The sequence below is a fragment of the Nomia melanderi genome, chromosome 3, assembly GCF_051020985.1.
Source record: "Nomia melanderi isolate GNS246 chromosome 3, iyNomMela1, whole genome shotgun sequence".
NCBI lineage: Eukaryota > Metazoa > Arthropoda > Insecta > Hymenoptera > Halictidae > Nomia > Nomia melanderi.
In genome coordinates this window covers 2,678,259-2,690,769 of record NC_135001.1, presented here as the reverse complement: position 1 = coordinate 2,690,769, position 12,511 = coordinate 2,678,259, and the positions used below count along the sequence as shown (strand labels likewise).

The following is a 12,511-nucleotide window of genomic DNA, read 5'->3' as shown; positions in this document are numbered from 1 at the left end:
CCGCCTTTATCTGTTCCACTGCATTTCGCCCTCCGACACCGTCCCTCTCCGTCCCGCGGGCACCAGCGGGAGCCTCGCTCACCCCGGCAGCCGGGAGTTTTACGTCACTCGATATATGCACGCGAGTTTATGCCGGAGAGCCGGTAATTCCGGCAGTTTCACGTGAACCAAGCAATACCAGAAGGGAGAAAGGGTGAAACGTTGCCGGGTGGTTGGTACGAGACTGATGGAACGTGCACGGGCGAGAGGGGGTGTGTTCTCTGTGCGTTCTATCCAGGATGAAAGAGAATGACGGGGAGAGGCGAGGTGGGACCGCGGTACGTGTTCACGGGTGAAAAAGAGACGGAGCAGAACGGAGAGAGATGTATCCACCTTAGGAATTTCAGAAGCGTCACTCGCGAGAGCGTAACTCCGTGGCCGTTTCGAAGGAAATTTAAGTTTCATGGGGATCGAGGCGAGCGGGGCTCGCGCCAGAGCGCTTCTGTGTAAACGGTCGTTCGTATGCGCCAGAAACGAGCAGACGGATGTACACGCGATACAGGTGCGCTCCACGAGCTGCCACCGAGCGGCTCTTTCTCTCTCGGTTTCCGTCTTCGGCTGGATGTAGAACGCTGTCCCGGTGAGCGCGGGTCGAGGAGCGGCGGAACGCGTTTCAGCGCGGAGCCCCGGTGTGCAGCGGTTATTAAAAATGAGTATCGTCTGGTAGCCCGAGCCCCGCAAAAATTGCGTCTGTTCCTATTTGAATAATGTCCCGGTGAGCGTGAGAGGTGTCTCTCCGCGGCGACAAGCTCAAGAAAATAACTGAACGGACGGGGCCGCGGGGGAGCGAACGGTGCCCGATGAACGCGAACAGAGGGAAACCCGGCTGCCGTGTTACGAAGTCGGAACAGTCAGCGTTTCCGCGATTAAGCGGCGGGACAAGTCCACCGGGACGCGGTACTTTCTTCAATTTGGAATGAGCAAATGACCTTTTAGCTTTCTTTTTGTTCGTTGTTCTTCGGTGTCAGTCGGGACGAAAATTTACGAATTGCTTTCGGGCGAGCGCGTTGTTTTAGAGTACGCGACGCAACCCTCGCGTGAATAGTTTAGGGGTTGGAGCGACTGATTTCGCTGTTCGAGTGATTTCAAAGATTAACGGTAAGGTATTCGATTGGTTCGAATTTATCTACATTTCGCTTGGTAGAATCACTCGATTCAATGTCAATAGGTAGGTTAATGCACGTTACACTTCCAACAATTCCGACATTTGATCGCGAGCGACTGAATCCACATAAAAATCACCGGCGAGTTAGAAAGCACAATTCTTACGCCATTAAATTTTATTAACTCGGGCAACGCACCGCAAACGCTCACGCAATTTCCCGTTTACAAAGGTCAATTCGCGGCGGCCGGAATATTATACCAGAAACAAGGGAAACCGACGAAAACGAGGAAAAAAGGGAGGCTACGCATTTGGATTCCAGAACGATGGAACGCGCAGCGGCCGCACCATAAGCAAAGGGGATGAAGATTAACGCAAATAGCGCATTCGTTTAAACGAATGCGTCGAAGGGTTTCCGTGCCTCGGGATTAATGAACGAATAAAAGTTGCCGCGCGCGGCAACACGGTTTTCCCCCAAAAAACGCGGAACTTTTAACGCAGAACGGGATACCGTTTCAAGCAGTTATCCGCGGAGTGATTACAGGGCGGGGCGGGGGCCGGAAGGGGAGGACAGAAACACGTGGAGCGGTGCGCGCGGTTGCGAGCGGCGAAGCAAAAACGAACCAAAATAAAAAAAAAATACGAAATTACAAAAAAAAGAGGAGGGGGAGAAAGAGCGAGCGAGACATAGAGACAGAGAGAGGGAGAGAAAAGAAAGAAAGCAACAAACGACCGACACACGTACGGCTGCGGGAACTGGCTCGCTAATAAAACTTTCAATTGCATTTCCACCGCGGAACAAGATAATTTCCATATAAGCTCCGTGAGCGAAACGCGCCCCTATCATCCAGCAGCGTCCGGGTCCCGCTCGTTACACGCTCAGGACGAAGACGAGCCGAACGCGTGCGGGGTGGCAAGAAAGAAAAAAATCGAGCGGAAGAAAGGCGAACAGCCTCTGAATAGGTTCCCCGTCGCAGTGACGAGTCGTAACGGAACTTTTAATTACATTTGTCCCGCGGAGATGACGCGTCCCCCGCGCCAGCACCTTTTTGTCCCCCGGAAACCCTTCCTTGTTCCTTTCCGCTTCTCCTCGTTGGTTCCCTCTTCTTCTCACTCCAGCCCTGTGTTCCGTGTACCTCGGCCACTCGATCCTCAATTACACCGGGGCCACGCGTGCTCGTTTGAGGAGCAGCGACAACCTAGAATGCTGCCGCGCCGATGAAATTGCCTTCTTCTTGCAGCCCCTCCTTTGAACGGCATCTTTCCACGGCCAAGGATTCAATGAGGGACATATCCGGTTTTATCTTCGCCTCCACTGAGACGATCGTTCATTCATGGAACGGGGTGGCGGAGAAAGCGGCGAACGTCTCTTGATTAGGTGTGGTGGTGGTGACGCTAATTGCTGATCTTTGTTCGGACATGGACTCCCGGGGAGCATTGTTCCAGTCTTTGTTACTGGATTACTGAGATTGATGGAGATACTATGTTTCGTGGAATGGTGTAACATCTGTGTAAGATGTTTTGATGCTCACAAGATTGTTTGGTGAATAATTGGATCAATTTTGGGGAATTAATGGGAAGTTTGAAGTGTTGAGCATTGTTAGGGGATATGCGATTGATGGATTGATCAATGAAAATGGTCAATTCTTATTTTTATATGTGTATAATATTCAGTAATTACTTGTTTTCTATATTTAGAGTCTAATTGTTCCCTCCGGAATTGTGGAAGTATTTGTTTTAAATACAGTTCCGAAAGTCTGTTCACCGAAGTAACGCGTTCAATAAAAACGGAACGGAACGATCTGAGCAGAAAATAAATAAACGATTCAGCGGATTCTGCCTTTTTGGTTGCAGATTTTATCTCCACTATCAATAGATTTTCTCCCCTTAAGCCAACACCTCGAATGGTTGTCCCATAAAGAGCAGATGAGCAGCAATGAGCGGACAATGGCGGAAGGTAAAGCCGGCCGCAGAGGGACACTGGTTCGCTCGCGGTCTCGTTATTACGTTTCGCGGTCGTCCGTGTCGAATCGCTACGGATAACGTTGACAAAACATCGATGCAACGCACCAACTAGCGCCCGGACCGCGCAAATTGTTTTTGTCAACGAGATCGGTCTTTAAACGGTGGCGAAACGCGTTTGAGCGCTAGTTAATTCTTTCCGCTCGGAAGTGTATAACAACTTGAAAAACTGGTTTTCCCGGAATTATTTTCGCGGGATAAACACGCCATTAAATGCTTCTATTTTTTTTAACGCGTATACGTTTACATGAATGAGAACAATCCGCGGGTAAATATAATTAAACAGAAATTAATTAAATACAAAGTAGACCCTTTTGAGTCGGTTGATTGTACACAAGATCTTGTTACTTTTGTCTTTGTAATTTTTGAAATATAAAAATTATTATTCGTTAATAATAACATTATTATTGGTAACTAATAAATATCTATTCCATCAATTTCCTTTTCGACGTTGCGTTCAAAATACTGCTGATATTATTTTGTTTCAATAGTTCATTTTCAAAATATGAAATCACTGAGCTAGTCCTTCAACGAAGTTATATTTTAAAGATTGTTTAAACCAGAGGAAAGTTTACGAAAGATATTTTTGATACGAGGTTTGGCATAGCATAGATTTCATCCCCTATCTCTATAATAAGCTTCTATTATTACGCGCTGTTAGAATAATTTCCCATTTCTCTTTTCTGTAATGGAGGACGCTCGTAAACTGTACAACCACGTCGCGATAAAGTATGGACACTTTATGGTTTATACGGGGCTAAAATATACAAGTAACTGTGCTTCTGCACTTTCATATCGAATAATAAACGTCAGCCGGTAAAACCATCGACCACGTAATAAGACGTAACCAACCCCGACCGGATACGAAATAACGAACCTTAAAAACCGAGACACGACCGTAAATAAGTTGTCCTTGTTCCTTTTACGGTGAACTTTTATATTAAACGCAGCCGTCGATGAACAATTAACTAAATATTAGTTGGGATCCGAAGGTCGATTATTAAACCGTGCACCTGTAATCGAAATTTTGCCAGCGAATCAAGTCCAACAAAACAATATTCGCGATGTTGTTTCAACGCGAATAAATGGAACACTTAATCATATGTTAAATTAATTCTGTGACTGCAAAAATGTTTATCTTAGAAATGATAGGAATGTCGTTCATAAACTATTTTTACTCGAACAATATTTATCATCTTTCAACGCATGGGAAGTTCAAGGCGCAGTTAAACTTCTAAACCAGCCAAGCTTAAAAGATTAATTTTCTTGACCGAGTAATGTCATAGTAACCCAACATCATCTCGAGAACAAAGTGAAAACAAGACGATGGATCGGAAACAGCTGCCAAAAAATGGCTACCGGAAACATTCCTGGCAAGCGTTTACAGAGAAGCATATCACGTAACAAAGAAACTCCAAGGAGTCTCATAACCCGTCATATCCACATGTTGACTGTCACAGCAGTTTTGAATATTTTACGTGTTATTCATTCTTTCGCAATAAAAATAAGTGATGTTAAAGTAATTTTTAATAACTTTGTATTACACCACTTACGTCACACTACTATATAGTTACTTAAGTCAATTTTTATTCGACATTAATCGTTTCACCGTAATTATTTCCAAGACATTTGGAAGTGGCAACCATTGGTAACGACCACAACAGTCAACGTATTGAACGATGTCAGATTGGACCATATAAATTATCGTTCACAAATTTAACATACTTTCAAGAGATCGTTCTTGCCATTACACCTGCCACAACTAACTAATAACGCGAATTACCTATAAATGAATGAAAACTTAAGTGCTGTCTTTGAAACACCGTGTCAAAATACATTCAATCAGCAGTATCCAAAGCGTTCGAGCAGAAAGTGCAATATTCTAATCTCTAGAACCACCGTTAAACAACCAGTATCCATCCGTTCCATAAAATCAGTTGGCAAAAGTCGAGGCGCGTTACGAAAGGAAGGAGCGCGTGACTTGAGCGCCATAATCCCACGGTTAAAACGGAGAACGCGATAAAAGACAGCGCGCTCGTGGAGAAACGACAATCGTTCCGTGGGCATTCGTTTCGTAACGAGATCAACGTCGATGCCGACAAACAAATAAATAAACATGCTCCGGGGCGAGACGAGGCCGAATCGCTTAATTCGCCGAGAAAACCCCGCGCGTGACTATTAATTATGCAGAGTTCCGCGGGACTAATTCGGCTCGACTAGAAGGGTGCACCGCTCACTAAAAGCGGGCGGCCGTTTTTCCGCGCAAGGTCGTATGAAGATTACAACGACGGGGCGAGAGAATAACGGCTCGTCGGATGCAAAATAGCCAGGCTTCCACGCTATGCACCTGTAATTTAGACTTTACGACCGCCATAACCGAGACTGTCTCTGCTTTTGGCAATGTGTCCCGGCACCGACCGAGCGCCAGCACCTCCGCCCGCACTCCACCACCCCCCGATCCGCCCTCTCAACCCCTTGCCGCTTTAGTTATCGTCCTCGGTATACGTTTCTATTTGCGCGCAGCTGATTTTATTGTTGAAGCGGAGAGATAGTCTCTCTCTCTCTCTCTCTCTCTCTTTCTCTCTGCCTCTCTGTCTTTATCTTTGTCACTCCCTCTCCCTCACCCTTGATGTCTTTCCCTCTCTTTCGTTTTGTCCCTCCCTCTCTCTCCTTCTGTCTCTTTCTCTCTGCTTCCGCTCGCGAACACTAGAAAACGCTCGCGCCGCGGTAAGGATCGAGTTTCGCAAACCCCGGATCACCAACGCGGCGAGCGAAAAAGCACGGAACACGCGGCGAACCAACGGCTCGCAAGATGGCTCGAACGAGAGGAAGAGAGGCAGCTAGGTTGGAGATGTGTAACAGTGAAAGGAAGCAAACTGGCTACTTGCCCGTCCACTACTTTGCGTATGCCGCTGTCAAATTGAAAATTCTGGGCTATGGTTTCGCGAGATTCTGATGGATATTGATCATCGGACTGTTCTGTAGTTCCTTTTTTTAAATACGGGTAATGGGATTTTGACGAAGATGAACTCGAGTTTAATACGCTTCGTATAATAAAGTTGGTCGTTGATTTAACCATTTCCTCTTTGATTCTTGATTACGTTAATTGGTATTTGAACATGTGAATTTAGGTAAATCTACAGTATAACGATTTGCTTGGGAATTATGATTCCGAAGTATATTCGGGGGAAATATTGTAGGAGGAGGATTGAAGAGAAAATACAATCTTCTAAGAGCCACTTAGAAACTTTTTAAGAGCTAAAGGATAATCCATATAAATGAACTTCATGGGAATAGATGTTAGTTCCTCTGGACTAACCTGATGAATAGACTGCGCTGCTGCTTGGCCGAAATAAAATTTCTTCGGTGCAATCTGCGCGAACTGGCTGGTTGAACAAAGATGTAGTCTCTCAAGGATGATTTTAATATATGTGAACGTCAACGTCCCGGGGATTATTTACGTTTAATTATTTGCTGAGCCCTTAATCATCCATTCGCGGAGCAATTCGTTCGCAGGGGCACGTGATTAAAGTTTCAAGAGAGTATCCCTATAAATTTGTAAAACACCGAAAAAGAAACATCGCCGAGGGAACTGCTTTAAATAAAGCAGCGATAAATCGCGCTCGGGGGTTTAAAAAGATTAATAAACGAGCGTTAAACATTCATCGGTCGAGTTTCCTTTTAGGAAGGCTCCGCTCGCGCTTCTCTCCTCATCGCATATTCAGCGCAAAATCAGCCAAGTCGGTACCCGAACTGAAGTTCGACCGCGGAAAGTAACATGCGCTGCAGGATATTCGTAAATAAATGGGCGGGAAAGGCGACGGCCACTAAAATTTTGATCGAACCAAACCGCCCTCGCCTCTGTCGAAGCGGAGCCCAAGAGGATTTCGCTAATCCTAAGATGCGTCATAAACGGATTTGCGTTGCGCCAAGCGGAATCGGAAAATGAAGTTTCCTTGCCGTTCGAATAGCCACGAGAGGAACGCTCTCGTCTCCGCCGGCACTGGCTAAAGGTGCATTTACACTCTCCTAATCTAGCTCCGACGGGCACCGTGATTTTCCTCGATCTCCTAAACTCACTCGGAAACCGATTTACTCGATAGACACAAAAAACGCGTTTCACATTCTCGAATCAATAGTGAATTAGACGACTAAGTAAACAACGTCTTCTACCTCTGCCGATTCATAGTAAGATAAGACAAAATAGGTGACCACCAATCGAATCAACTTACTTTAGATCGCACAATAAAACGATGATTATTCGAAAACATTTCTATATTATAAATAACGCTATCTAATGAGGTGACATTCAGCTAGATGGACGTGCAATCATACTAATGCAATTCAATCGAATGACCTAATATTTGAATTTTCCATTTTCTGTATTCTCCCTATGATTTCTTTCCCAATTGCGCTTGACAGAGATGTCTTATTGTTCATAATTCAGTAGAAAGAGAGATGAATTCTATATTTATTCTATGTCTACGTTTACTCAGAAGCATTGCAATTAATAATAGAAAAATAATATTCAGTTCAGACTTTGAAGAATTAAGTGACACTTATATTTTTTAAATTCTTCCCAAAATCTTCACAAGTCTGACATACTGTAGGCCAAGGAGTCAACATCAGAAGCCCAGCGCTCCCCTAAATCGCCAGAAACAAAGACAAAAAAAACAAAAGCAATGTACCTAGAAGAGACGAAGGTGCATCGAAAATACTTCCATCTGTTCGCTAAAAGTACATTAAAATATATGATTAACTAAGAAACTTATAGCACTTATAGCACGCTGAATACAATGAAGATCGGCGATGACTCCTCCGTTAATCAGTGGCGCCAAGGGATTCATCAGTGAATCCCTCCATTGAAAGCTACCGGTGGCCATCCTCTCCGTAATTTTCTGCTCTCCTCGAAGTATAACGACCGGTTATTCCCGAGGTAACAGGGCCCCTTTCGATCGCAGAGACGCGCGGCCGCCTTTCCCGTCGAACGCGCCAATATTCAGGTACACCGAATTAAATTCACGTTGCACGTGCACAGAGCTACGGTTGGATGGCCATTAGCCATCAGCGAATTATCCGGCAGCGACGAGCGGATTTTCTCGCGTTGGCGGCGCGTGATGCGCGCCACACGAAATATTCGGCCGAAAATCTTGCTGAAATTTACATGAATCCTCCCCGGGGCTGAAAGCGCATCCGTACCGCTATCATAATCGGCTACACTTTGAATCTACCCTCACCCCGCCTCATTCAGCCGGCCGCCGAACTTCTTTATTCCGTAAGCGGACAGTCCCTCCGGTTCTTAATTGGAAGGAACGTTAACCGCGTGGCCGGCTTAACGTCCTAATCTCCGACCGGTTGGACAAAAACCCTCGTTTTCGACCATCCGCTAATTTTATTTCTCGTCCGTTTCCACACGGAAAATGAATTTTTTTCTTTCGGCGCGCTCGTTTCAGGATCTTAAACTGCACTCTGCAATTGCGCGCCGCCTATTAGCCCCTTCGAGATTAGGGCCCCTTTTTTAAGACCAAGCTGAGACTGGATATCATCAGTTTCATCGGTACTGTTCATTTCTTTTAATCTTCACGATCTTGGTTATGGGTTAGTCTTCCTTAACATAAAAACTAGGGAGTAGTTAGATAGAGATTTTGAAATTTGCCTATAGAAACTCCAAGAGTGCATCTATTGGAACTTTAATTGACAATTCAGATCGCGCGTTGCTAAAGCAATTTCTTGAATAATTTCTCAGAGAAATGTCTGTTATCTTTTTAATAATTGCAGAAAGAAGGAATCAGGGTGATTTTGACCTGTCTGGTAGTTTCAGTGTTAAACAAAAATTACAGGGTTACAAGTTCTAATTTTTGTTGGTAACTACTAATATTACTACTGGTACGACTACTACTACTACTACTACTACTACTATTAGTCTTCTTGGCTAGGTAGTCTATTATGCGCCTGGTGTTCACTCGTCTCGAATGGGTGAACCGTGACCGGCGGACAGTCTCCGCAAACGACGGACACAGTGTACGCTCGGACGAAATTCGGAATTTCGATCGTGTCTCCGGGCAAGGTTTCCGATTCGACTTCTTTGTCACTTTTATTGTTTGTTCGGCGAGGTTACTTTTTTACGGTTATCGGGTGCGTCGGGTGAGGATCCGTATACTTAATTTAGGAAATCTTTTCAGGGAATCCCGATTGTTCTTCTTGTTGTCGAGTAATACGCGGGGAACGCGATATTTTCGGGGACGCTCGTGTCCTATTTCCCGATTGCTGGCTCGCGAATCTTCACGTAAAACGCGGACGCGTTCGTTGCCGATTTTTTATTGTCCGTAGTTTTTTCGGAATTTTCCAGCGTTCTCAGCTGGAACGTCGCGTAGTAAAATTCCAGATTGTTCCCAACTAAACATCGAGGTCGGCGAAATATTGGGAACGTAGCCGGCGCTTAACCAAAACACATCAGCCGATTATTAGGAACGTCTGAATTATCCATCAACTGATTTCATGAAAATTCCCCGGGAATCCCGTCGCGATAATATCCGAGAGCGGCGGCCGGGCCCGAACAAAACTCATATTCGCAGAAAGGCAGTGTTTTTAACGAGTAAAATACGCGATCGATCGGCGCACACGGATAATCAGATTATCCTGACATCAATGTGTAATATTCGAACGTATGGGAGTAATGAACGCTAAACGAGAGGTGAAGGGAGAAAGATATGTGAACAGGTGGGAAACGAATTCTCGATCAACTTTGAGCGTTCCATTAAACGGTATCTATCGACGTTATTAACCATCAATATTTGCGAATAGTTGATGTGAAATACGAGCGCCTCCCCGTCGAATGCAACGCGAGGCGATCATTTCCTTTGGCTCGTCGAAAATTTCAATGTTACCCGGCTCGATATGTTGCTTGAAAAAAACAACGTTTATTCGTGGGATCTCGATATCAAGAAATTCGTCGAGAGAAAATTATCTAACAATTAACACCGTGTCCTTAAAATAAATTAACGTTCATACACCTCGCACCGAAGGAATAACACAAACATTTCATACCAAACTTTTTGTTCCTCCTGAATATTGCACTGTAGAAAAAAATAAGACCATCCTCTAATAATTTCGTTTGAAATTACCTACACTCTTTCTCAAAATTACCCAATAAACTCCGTCGTTATACACTTTCGTTTTATTTCAATGGCGTTTCAGAAAATCTTTTTTCGAGCCACAGGGAAGCGTAAATTAGAAACCGGAATATTTGAAATCGCTTCCTACAGAATATCCATCTATCATTCACCGGAAACGTCGACGAAATTATTATCGAGCGTCAGATTGAAATGTACCGCGTTAGAAAATTATATACCCAGTAGGAAATGTTCCATTGATCAGTAGCCAGGTTCTCGGAGAATCGTCGGTGATTCTGCATCGTGTTCGAAACGATCGTCTTCGCAGATAGCGGCCATCACCGCGCCTAAACGTTCGCAATCCAGTCCAGATACCAAGGATACCGTCGGTATTCGTCGAGTACGCGGATGCGGCGCCGTGTTCCTGTATCCGATCGACCGTTTCTTCCTTCAAGAAAGTGAAAGGATGCCGAGACCCGATTCGGCGTGCCTTCTCGTGAAAGCAAAGCACGGACCGGGAGGTGGGGAGCTCCGAGTGTCAGCGTTTCGGTTGCATCCGAAGACACTCGGGCATTCACTGTCATTCACCGTCGCTTGTGATTTTATCTGAGACCTGTCCGTTAACGCGTTTGTTGTTACGAGAATTTGGATCGTTTTATGTAATGCTATTTACTCTTTCCCTAGCGAAGAAGAAGGCAATTAGAAATAATTATAGATATTTTGATGCTGTATTTATTACGTTGGATTATTCTCTCGTTACTTGGCATTGTTAAATATTTTTCGTATCGATTTTCTTATTGTTGTAATTTGATGTTGCAGTTATTATACTACATTACTAATTATTCGCGTTATTTAGTAGTTATGACACTGGAATTACCGAACATTTAATACAATTAATATGTAATCGTTGTAAAAGTGTGGTTATAGATTATTTGAAGTTTCTTTAGATATTCATTATAGTATTCAAGTGAAACTATTTATTTTCGAGATTATTTTCAATGTTGAGTGCTCGTAAGATATCGATAATTGCGAAACAGAATAATCGAAGCCAGTCATTCTAACTGGTAGTTCTAGTGTTAATGATTTGATGTTACAGTTGTTGTTTTATTATCGGATTCTTTCTATCATTGAATATTTTTATTTGACATTGATATTTTTATTGCAATTGTTTTCAAGTAATTCGATAGCTCAAGTCGTGAGTGACCTTAATATCGGTCAACGAGTTAACACATTTTTGCTACCAGGAGAAGGTCTTATTTGTAGGAGCGTGTTAAGCTAGTCGACATGAACACTAAAACAGATGCTACATGCTTTTTATATGAAGCCTGTCGATTTAGGCGCTAAGGAGTCACTTGACGTTGGATTCAATAAAAATGTTACGAAGCAACCGATCAAATGTACTTTTGATACGCAGAACAAAAACTGGTTGACACGTTTCGAATTAAAGAGACTTCTTTTACTCCTCGAAGATTTTTTTTACTCAATAAGCGAGAATGACGAGCACATTGGACGGTTGTATACTTCTTCATCTTTAATTCACTTCTAGTTTCCTTATTTATGTATCGAGGAGTTCCAGCAGTAAATTCTATCACGAAATCAGCAGGTATGTTAAGTGAATAATATATGCAATTAGGGATTTTATTGAATTTTTATTGCTTTTCGTTTCACCGTGTTTTATATTCACGCATTAAACATGTTAATCACATTTTTAAGTCTCCTATTTATATATCATCACTGCCACTTCCTTTATTGGTAAAACCACGGAACTATTCAGTGAATATCTAAGAATTTTAAGAAGAATTATGTTTCCGCCAAAGAAACTTGAAAATTTCGAGCTATTTAAATTCTACTACCATCCTCTCTCTTTAGTTTGCATTCTAAGTTTACTAATAATCATACATTCCATTTCGATGACTTCCAATACGAATTTCTAACTTTTAATAATTAACCAGTAACAACAGTTTAGATAAGAAACCACAGTAGAACTTTGATTACAGAAACTCAGTGAAACCAAGACGATTCGAATAATTAAATAATTTGGATAATGGAACTGTACATAGTAGAACCTTAGCTATCCCAACTAATTAGGACCAAAACGGTTCGAATAATCAGATAGCCCAGATAATCCAACAATAAAATCATTAATCTAATCTACCAGAAGCAAATGAAAATCGATACATCACTGATTCGGCTTGTCGAGAGCTGACACGACCATAGTTCCGATAATCCAGCGTCC

At 43.3% G+C, this 12,511-nt stretch overlaps 1 protein-coding gene across 12 annotated transcripts in view; it reads right to left on the bottom strand.

Annotated features, from left to right (window-relative positions):
• The window catches only part of qin (tudor domain-containing protein qin), a 316,867-nt gene that overhangs the window by 218,969 nt on the left and 85,387 nt on the right, over positions 1-12,511 (bottom strand). The window lies entirely within an intron of this gene.